This window comes from Meleagris gallopavo, chromosome 9 (genome assembly GCF_000146605.3).
Source record: "Meleagris gallopavo isolate NT-WF06-2002-E0010 breed Aviagen turkey brand Nicholas breeding stock chromosome 9, Turkey_5.1, whole genome shotgun sequence".
Lineage (NCBI taxonomy): Eukaryota > Metazoa > Chordata > Aves > Galliformes > Phasianidae > Meleagris > Meleagris gallopavo.
In genome coordinates, this window is record NC_015019.2 from 965,156 (window position 1) to 973,020 (window position 7,865).

The window sequence follows — 7,865 nt, forward strand, 5'->3', positions numbered from 1 at the left end:
AGAAGCTGAGGGTAGGACCAGAGCTGGAATTGGGTTTCAGTCCACATATAACATTGTCTGTGGATCTTTGGGTCCTCCCAGGCAAGGCGTTTGAACTCTGTCAGTGGTGTTATTTTCACATTATGGGAAAAGAAGCCGAGCTCAATGAGTTGGCTGTGCAGATCTGATCCCCATCCCATGCTGTCACTGCTGGGTTATCTCAGCCTGGGAAATGTAAGCTCAGGTAACGCTTCGGTCAGTTTGGGGACCCTGAGAACAACACTGATGCCATAACGCTGCTGTGAGGTGGATACAAAGGGATCAACCTGAGGACAGGTAGGCACTGCACGCCTCCTACTTTCAAAGCCTCAATAGCATCTGCCTCCGCAACAGCCACAGCTGTGCAGCAAAACCTGCTCTGAAAAGCTGTATTTAAAGTAAAAAAAAACAACCCAAGCCCTGGGTGTGGACTGGGAGGCGGACCAGGACTGTCTCTCTCCTGGGCTATTTTCGTGCATGCTCACACACAAATAACTGCTAGGTTAGCTGAGGAGAGATGGGAGGGGGAAAAACAGTGCTGGAAGGGTTGCCTCATCCCTGGAAGCATTCAAGGGCATGCTGGATGTGGCTCTGGGCAGCCTGGTCTAGTGATTGGCGACCCTGCACACAGCAGAGGAGTTGAAACCAGATGATCATTGGGGTCCTTTGCAACTTAGGCCATTCTATGGGTTGCCCAGCAGTCCCCATCCCACCACTGCACAGAGGGATGTGAGCAGATCAAAGTGCATCTGTCACCAACGCTGTAAGGAACATGACAACGTGGCATGAACAAAGCAAGGACGTATCAAGCCGAGTTACACATGCACAGGAGATGGACATCAGCACACAGACACGAGCAGACAGCAGGAACAGCAAAAATAAGGCACTTTGCAGTACGTGCCCCTGCACTATCAGTAATTTAGAATGCAGCAAAACACACAGTTTAGGAACAGGAGGATGCAGCAGGAAATAATCTCTTGTGTCAGCTTTGCTTGAGTTCTTAGACAAACCAGAATCTCTGGTGGATGACTTGCCTGCACGGCTGGGAGCATCATCCCAGGGCCCTGGTACCTTGTGCTGTGAGGACATAATTAGGACAAACAGCCCAGCAAGTCAGGACTCAAAGGAAATCAGGGAGACATGCTCTGATCTGCCATAAACACGGCCCTTCACGAGTGTTGCCACCATATGAAGCGTATGGGAAAGTCTGTGAAAAGAAATGCTGGATTTGGTATGCTTCCAGTTCTGAAGATAACCCCAACATCACCTCCTGTGGAACTCCAGAACCTACCATCCACCAACACACGTCTTTCCATACCTTGGTTGTTCATCTGTACTAATCAGCACTGTACTAATCTCAGTAACAAAATTAGCAATCCCCACTGACCCCACAGGGACATCCCAACATGCACAGTGTTAAATAAGACACAGACATACAACAGACCAAATCCAGATGGGTTTCATAAGACGTGACCCAGAAGTGCAATTAGATCTCATTTACACCAGTAATTCTCAGTCTTAAACAGTGGAGCAGAAATCAATTTAAATCATTGAAACAGACTTCGATGTTCCTGGGTGAAGTTGGAACCATTCACACTGACTGAACACAGAGCGTAGGACACTGTGAATGCAAATGTGCTAATGGCTGTATGGGGTCTAGGAATGTTATTTGTAGTTTGAATCATTTTAAAACTGGAAAGGGGAGCTGTGTTTGGTACGACCCCAAAATCTTTACTGCTCGCTCTTTATTCAAAATCAATATTAATTTGGCCAAATTGCTCTGGAGTTGGAACCTTCCATAACACAGAGTGCCTTGTAGCACCAAGCAACCTAAGCAGTAACCACAGACCTAACAGCCCCATCTTCAGCAGAACAGTTCAGGTGCTGAGATGGTGAGAGTAATTGCCTTGAACTATCTCTCTGCCTGTAGAAAAAAACCAAAAGGATGAGCATAGGATATAAGAATGATGGAGAAATACTGTGTGCAGATTTAGGCACCAACTCCAACCATTCTATGGTTCTGTGAAAGCCTACAAACAGGGGAAACATCTTACAGCCAAAAGAAATGCTGTTTCTTCCCAAGTGCCACCAAACCCTGTGCTTTGCTGAGATGAAAGCTCCCTCCTCTGGGTCTCCACTTATCTGAAACAACAGAAGGGACTGAATTCTACCACAGCAGCCCATACCAAACTGACAGTGATGCATTTTTGATGCGGGATCGTTGATTGGAGTGGTCATGCGGTGTCCACCTTCAGAGAGCCAGAAGGGATGGACCTCACACAAAGGGACAGAGCTGCTCCATTCCCAGACATCAGAGGGGTAACCGTGCTTGGGAAGGGAACGCAAAGGGCCTTATTGCAACGAGAAGAAATAAATCCCAAATCAGGAGCCCTACATTCAGCTTGAGACAAATATAAGAATGGTTGCCCAGACATCGAACCCTACTGTTCCTCCATCTGCATAAAGAAAACAATGTCAAGTAAATAACTAACTCCTTTGTGAGCATCCATAAACACCCAGATCTCCCAAGCACAGATCCCACACTGTCTGAAGTATTTAGAAAAGCAGCAGGAGGGTTTCTAAAAGCATGATACCTGGGGTGAGAGAAGGGGGGGAGCCGTGCAGGCAGGTAGCATGGAGCAGAGCAGACCCCTCTGTGTTTGTTCCTGCAGTGGCACTGGAGCAGCTCTGCCCAGGAACGAGAAAGGAGGAGGGAGGAAATCTGTTCAGAGCAGCGAGCAAACAGGGGAAAAGAATTTGAAAGAGGAAAAAAGCAGCAGAAAGGAGATAGGGCTAGAAAAAGCAAAAACTTGACAGGGAAAAGGCAGACAGGCCGCTTTCAGGGGCTTTTTGTTGTTGTTCTTCAGAGGCTGTCACCACATTTGTGACGTGCTCTCCAATCCCTCCCTGCTCTCTGGGCTCTGCACACAGAGGCAGGAAGGCAATCAGGCAGGGGCTGCTGAAATTCACTTCGACACAGAACAGAGGTGCCCTAAGAGAAAGCAAACTGCTTAGTGATCCATGTGCAGGCAGCTGGAGCGGGAATGGCATGGGCATGGGATGTGTGAAGAGGGCTGGGATAAACCTGCAAGGAGAAAGCTATTCCTGGAGAGTGGGCATTCAGGGCTTACAGGTAAGCCATACACACAAGCAGCTTACTGCTGTATTCCTTAATGGAAGGGCCCAAATGCATTAGACAATAAAACAGTCACCTTTTTGCCCAAAGCCAGTACCTGGAGCTCAGGAACTGCACCACATAACAGCACCTTCACTCCCCACCTCCTGCACAGCACTAAGTCTGCTCTGTCCCACACCTCCAACAGTGCCCACTGTGGGCTGATGGGGTCGATTCATTAAGCAGCAGAACAGCATCCCACCTGAGCATACAGATTTCTAATGCTGTCAGGATCAGAATCGTATTTTGAGGCTGTGGAAGGTACCCACTGCTGTTTGAGGACCATTTGAGCTGATATGTTTGCAGTGAGCCTGGGAGGTGAACAAACTGACAGCAAATTTATCAAGGCTTTAAAAAAAAAAAAAAATACCCTTTGCTGTGGGAATCTTTTCCTCATATAGAACACAAAACCAAGAACAGAAATAAGGCAGCATCACAAATCAGCACTTCACTGAAACCACCAGGACTGCTCAGGTACTTCAGTGCCTGCCCCAACCATCACAGTAAGCTGGGAGTTATGGCACAGCTCTGACAGCTGGGTGCAGATCTCAGGGCTCCAGAGCCTAATGCCACCTGACCACAACCTTAATGACCTCCTCAATCAAACACACAATTTGATCAAATTAACATCAGAACATATCATAACTGTTGTTCTAAAGATCAGAGCCATGATGAGGGACGTCTTTCCTAGAAGCAGGTATTTGGAGACTTCGTTCTTTCAAGATACTCATCCTCCAGAGCAAGCTCGTTTCCAATACCTGTTGTTCTCCCAGGCTGAAGCGTCCTCTGCCTAAAGAGCCCACAGAGCTCCTCACACACTCCCCCCAGGAGCCACAGAGCCACATAGAAAAGCAGGTCAGCATGCATTATTAATGACAAGCTATCAGAGGATCTAGGACCACAGCCAGGGAGAGGAGCTCTCTACAGAACCTTTAACACAATTGAAGATGAACTCTCAGCAGGGTCACAGTCCTGTTTCCCTTATTCTCTTCTCCTTGCTGCAAAAATTGGTGATAAACCACAGTGATCAGGAGGTGACTGCTTTGCCTGAAGGGCTTACAGCTGAGTTTCAACTCAAAGGCAAAGGAAGCAAAGTGAGGAGACATGGGGTAGAGGTACCAGTGCATAAACATTAGTGGAAAACAGCACAGAGGTGAGTTTTATTTTTGGTGCCAGTTAAATGTTATTAAAGGGCTTAGAACATACGTACTGGCAGTTGTTGGAGCTGCAGTGCAAGCCTCAGAGGTTCAATTTTCTGAGTGGCTACAGCTGTACCACCTTCTAAATCCTTGGGTCCTGATTTATTCATGGCATTAGGAATGCAAAATGCAAGCAGAGGGAAGTAGGCCAGCAAGAGAATAGAAAGCAGGGACACAGAGGAATCAGTTTCCTCATTCCAGCTGAAAACAGGTTGAAATTGTTAACTCCTTCAGAGCAAGCTGACTATGAAAGAGCAATACTGCCCGATGTGTAAGGATGTACAAATACTCATCTCCCTACAAAATGTTGATTAATATAAACACAAAGCAAACGTGGCTTCACAAAAGGAATTCAGCTTAACATGAGCCTGAGCCATCCACGTCTGGATGTGTAATGCCCAGGCACTGTGCCTTGAAGGAGTTAAGGGCTTGGGTTCTGGGAACCAGCTGCTCAGCTGGTGTTTTGGGAGCATCTCACCTAGCTATTAGAAAGGTAAAGAAGAGGATTGAAAGAACTATTCATCCCTCATTCTTCCTATCAATAAATACAACAGTTTCTATTATAGTCGCCTAGAGCTCACGCAAGGCAGAAGCACTACAACTGGCAGAGAAGGGCACTAGAGACAAATGATTGGTTTCTTTCCTAACTTAAGAAATTGATAGAGCTTGACTACCTTCATTTTAGTCCTCGAGCAGATGCTGTGGTCAGCCAAACTTTTGAGCATATGCTTGTAATAGAAAGTTGTCTACAAAATGTACCATGTTGGACAGTAAGAGCTGGAAAAAATAAAGAGAGAGCAGAACATTTCTAATGGGCCCATTCTCCCATGGGACTCTTCCATGTAAGTGGAGAGGTAGTAGAGAAAAAGTGTCCAAATGTGAAAGAATGACCAACAAGAGTTCATCCCATGCACCTGAATAACAAAACTGTACACAGTTTGTTCAAAGACTCAGCACAAAACAGGACTGGTGGTGCCACAACTGCCTTCTGTAACACAATTCTGTTATTTCTGAATAATACACCTACAAAGGTTAAGAAAAAATGGATCTCAAGGATGAATAACTATACAGTGTTCAGTAGATCACACAGCATTTTGCTACTAGCATCTTTAAAAACATTTACATACAGCAGACACCTTTCAGAATACAGGCATCTTCCCCAACTGAAAGGAAGTCACTGGCACTCACCTTCTGAGCATTTACAACCACATCAGTGGTGAGATAATTGGAGACCTCAGTTCATCTGACTTCTACTTAGCATTAAAACAGAATACGAGAGGATGCATTTTTTTAAAAGCAGAGATCCTTCAAAATGGCATTTTTGAAGTATTTTTACAGAATATACATAATATATGTACACATTTAATATACAACATTATAGAACTAAAAACACAGGAAGGAAAGCTTATCAATAGGAAATGGTGAGCCAGTGGCAATGCTGTTCAGCTGTTGAAGGTCACCAGTAAGCCAGTGGTGCACAAAGTTCTTCAACTGCATTACATGAACATTATAAGCAAAGGTATCACAAAGTCTCTTCTGGAAGACTCAGAAGTTCAGGAGGGTCAGTTTGGCCATCCTGTTATGAGCCAGCACGTACACAGCACAGCAGGGAGCTGGGAAACATGCAGTCCTCCAGCCTAGCATAAAATCAATCGTCCAGGGTACTGTGCAAGTTGTCAGGGAAGAAAGAGGAGGGTCATATCAATGTGTCTTCTAAATGAGGCAGCACTTCTCGCTGCAGCTTTGAGATGGAAAATGTTTTTTCCCCTCAGATATTCCAACAAAGAAAAATGAGGATGAAAAACAGGAATGTTACATATCACATCAGCTCAGCAGCCTCAGGCTAAAGAAGTTCAGCAGGAAATAAGGGGGTTCAGTGCTGGTGAACCAAAACAGCCTAAGATGTTCCTTCTCTATTTTTGCTTTCCTAACACAGATGCCAGCACGAAAATGCAGGCAAGCATAATTGCTCTGTTTCTTTCCTCTGAGGAAGCAAGAATTACTGACACAGTCTGCTAATGTTCTGTTTCCCTATTCCAGATGACAGAAAGGCTCCAACAAGTCCTAGAGTCACACTTTCTCATCCTCTGGTTTACTTTGAGAGGCCTTGGAAACACGATTGATGCTGCTTTCAATGAAGAGCTTCAGGCCCTCTAAACCTTGCCCATAGAGATATCTCAGATACCAGTTCCACTTCTTCCCCTGAAAAAGGAGAAAAGAAAAGGCAGACGTGCAGGACACAGCTTTGGCTTTCTTAAGCCAGTCTGAAGAATTATACAAATTTAACCTGCCACAGTTTGACAACAACCATCCTGGCCCATAAACACTCAACAGGTATCCAGGGGTCTCACCTTGTACCCAGATGCCTAGACTTTTCACTTACACATTTCATGTTCTTAGCTTGAACATAAAAAAAATCATGATCTTATCCAATAAAGATGTTCATAAACTCCAATTCTAAGAGAGCAACATCTGTTGGATCAACAGCAAAGATGTGAAAGACCAAATTCACATGGATTTTGAAGTCTTCCGTCACTAACAGGGTGATTCTTCCAGAACAGGTTTGAAGCACACCATGATAGAGGAAAGGAAACAAACTGCCATAACAGTTGTTCAGTGTGCACAAAGGTACACATTCATCTCAAATTTAATATTCTGTAGGTTCATTGGTAGTAGAAATTCTGCTTCAAGCACACCAGAAGTACAGCATTTCTGAAGCTGATCAGCTTCTCCTTCCCCCATCTCCACTCCCCCCATAATCTCTACCAAATAGCTGCTAAAAGTTTCCTTATTTTTGTGAAAACAGGCATTTTTACCTTAATTAGATTGAAGTTGAAGGTGGTATCATCTGGCCAGGCCTTAAGGAGAGAAAATAAAAAACAGCGTCAAGTATGTATATCAAAAGAACATCCAGCATGGTCAGGCCACTGCTTGCTCCCCTCATAAATCAGGAATTCTAGGTATGCAAAGTCAGTCAGAGATATTGAATTCTTTTAGAACGAGCTGCCAGCATTACACCTGGCCAAGTCCACCAGTGGCAAGGCAGTGAGGAGACTCATGCTGCAGCATTACTGGGTTGCAACAGAGATATGCATCAATGCCTTTAGCAACTTTATCCACACAGCATAAAAGGCATCCCTGCAAAACAGTTGCACTGGATGACCTTAGAGGTCTTTTCCAACCTTGGGGATTCTAGGATTTCCACGAACAGTAGGTAAATAATTAACCTCAATGAAACAAGGCAGGAAGAGATAAGATACTGACAGTCAGCTTAGTGCTTGCGTGCTCAAAGTGTGCTGCAGAGCAGTGCCCTCTGGTGCTCAGCACTGAAGTTCTTAAGAAAAGAAGCACTGCAGCTAAACATTTTTTCTTGTCTTGATGTTGCAGTGAGAAGAATGGAAGAGTTCTTCAGAATTATGTCGTTGGGCTTTTTTAAAACTTACAAGAGCTACAAGGAAAAAGGACCTAGATTA

The 7,865-nt window shown here is 44.9% G+C and overlaps 1 long non-coding RNA gene across 1 annotated transcript; it reads right to left on the minus strand.

The window, feature by feature from the left end:
* Positions 1-1,461: 1,461 nt before the first annotated feature.
* On the minus strand, positions 1,462-7,842 carry LOC109369012. Its single transcript, XR_002117567.2, has 2 exons — positions 7,209-7,842; positions 1,462-6,594 (listed from the first exon to the last, which is right to left on the minus strand). It is a non-coding gene; the product is annotated as an uncharacterized LOC109369012 (long non-coding RNA).
* Between the last annotated feature and the right edge of the window lie 23 nt (positions 7,843-7,865).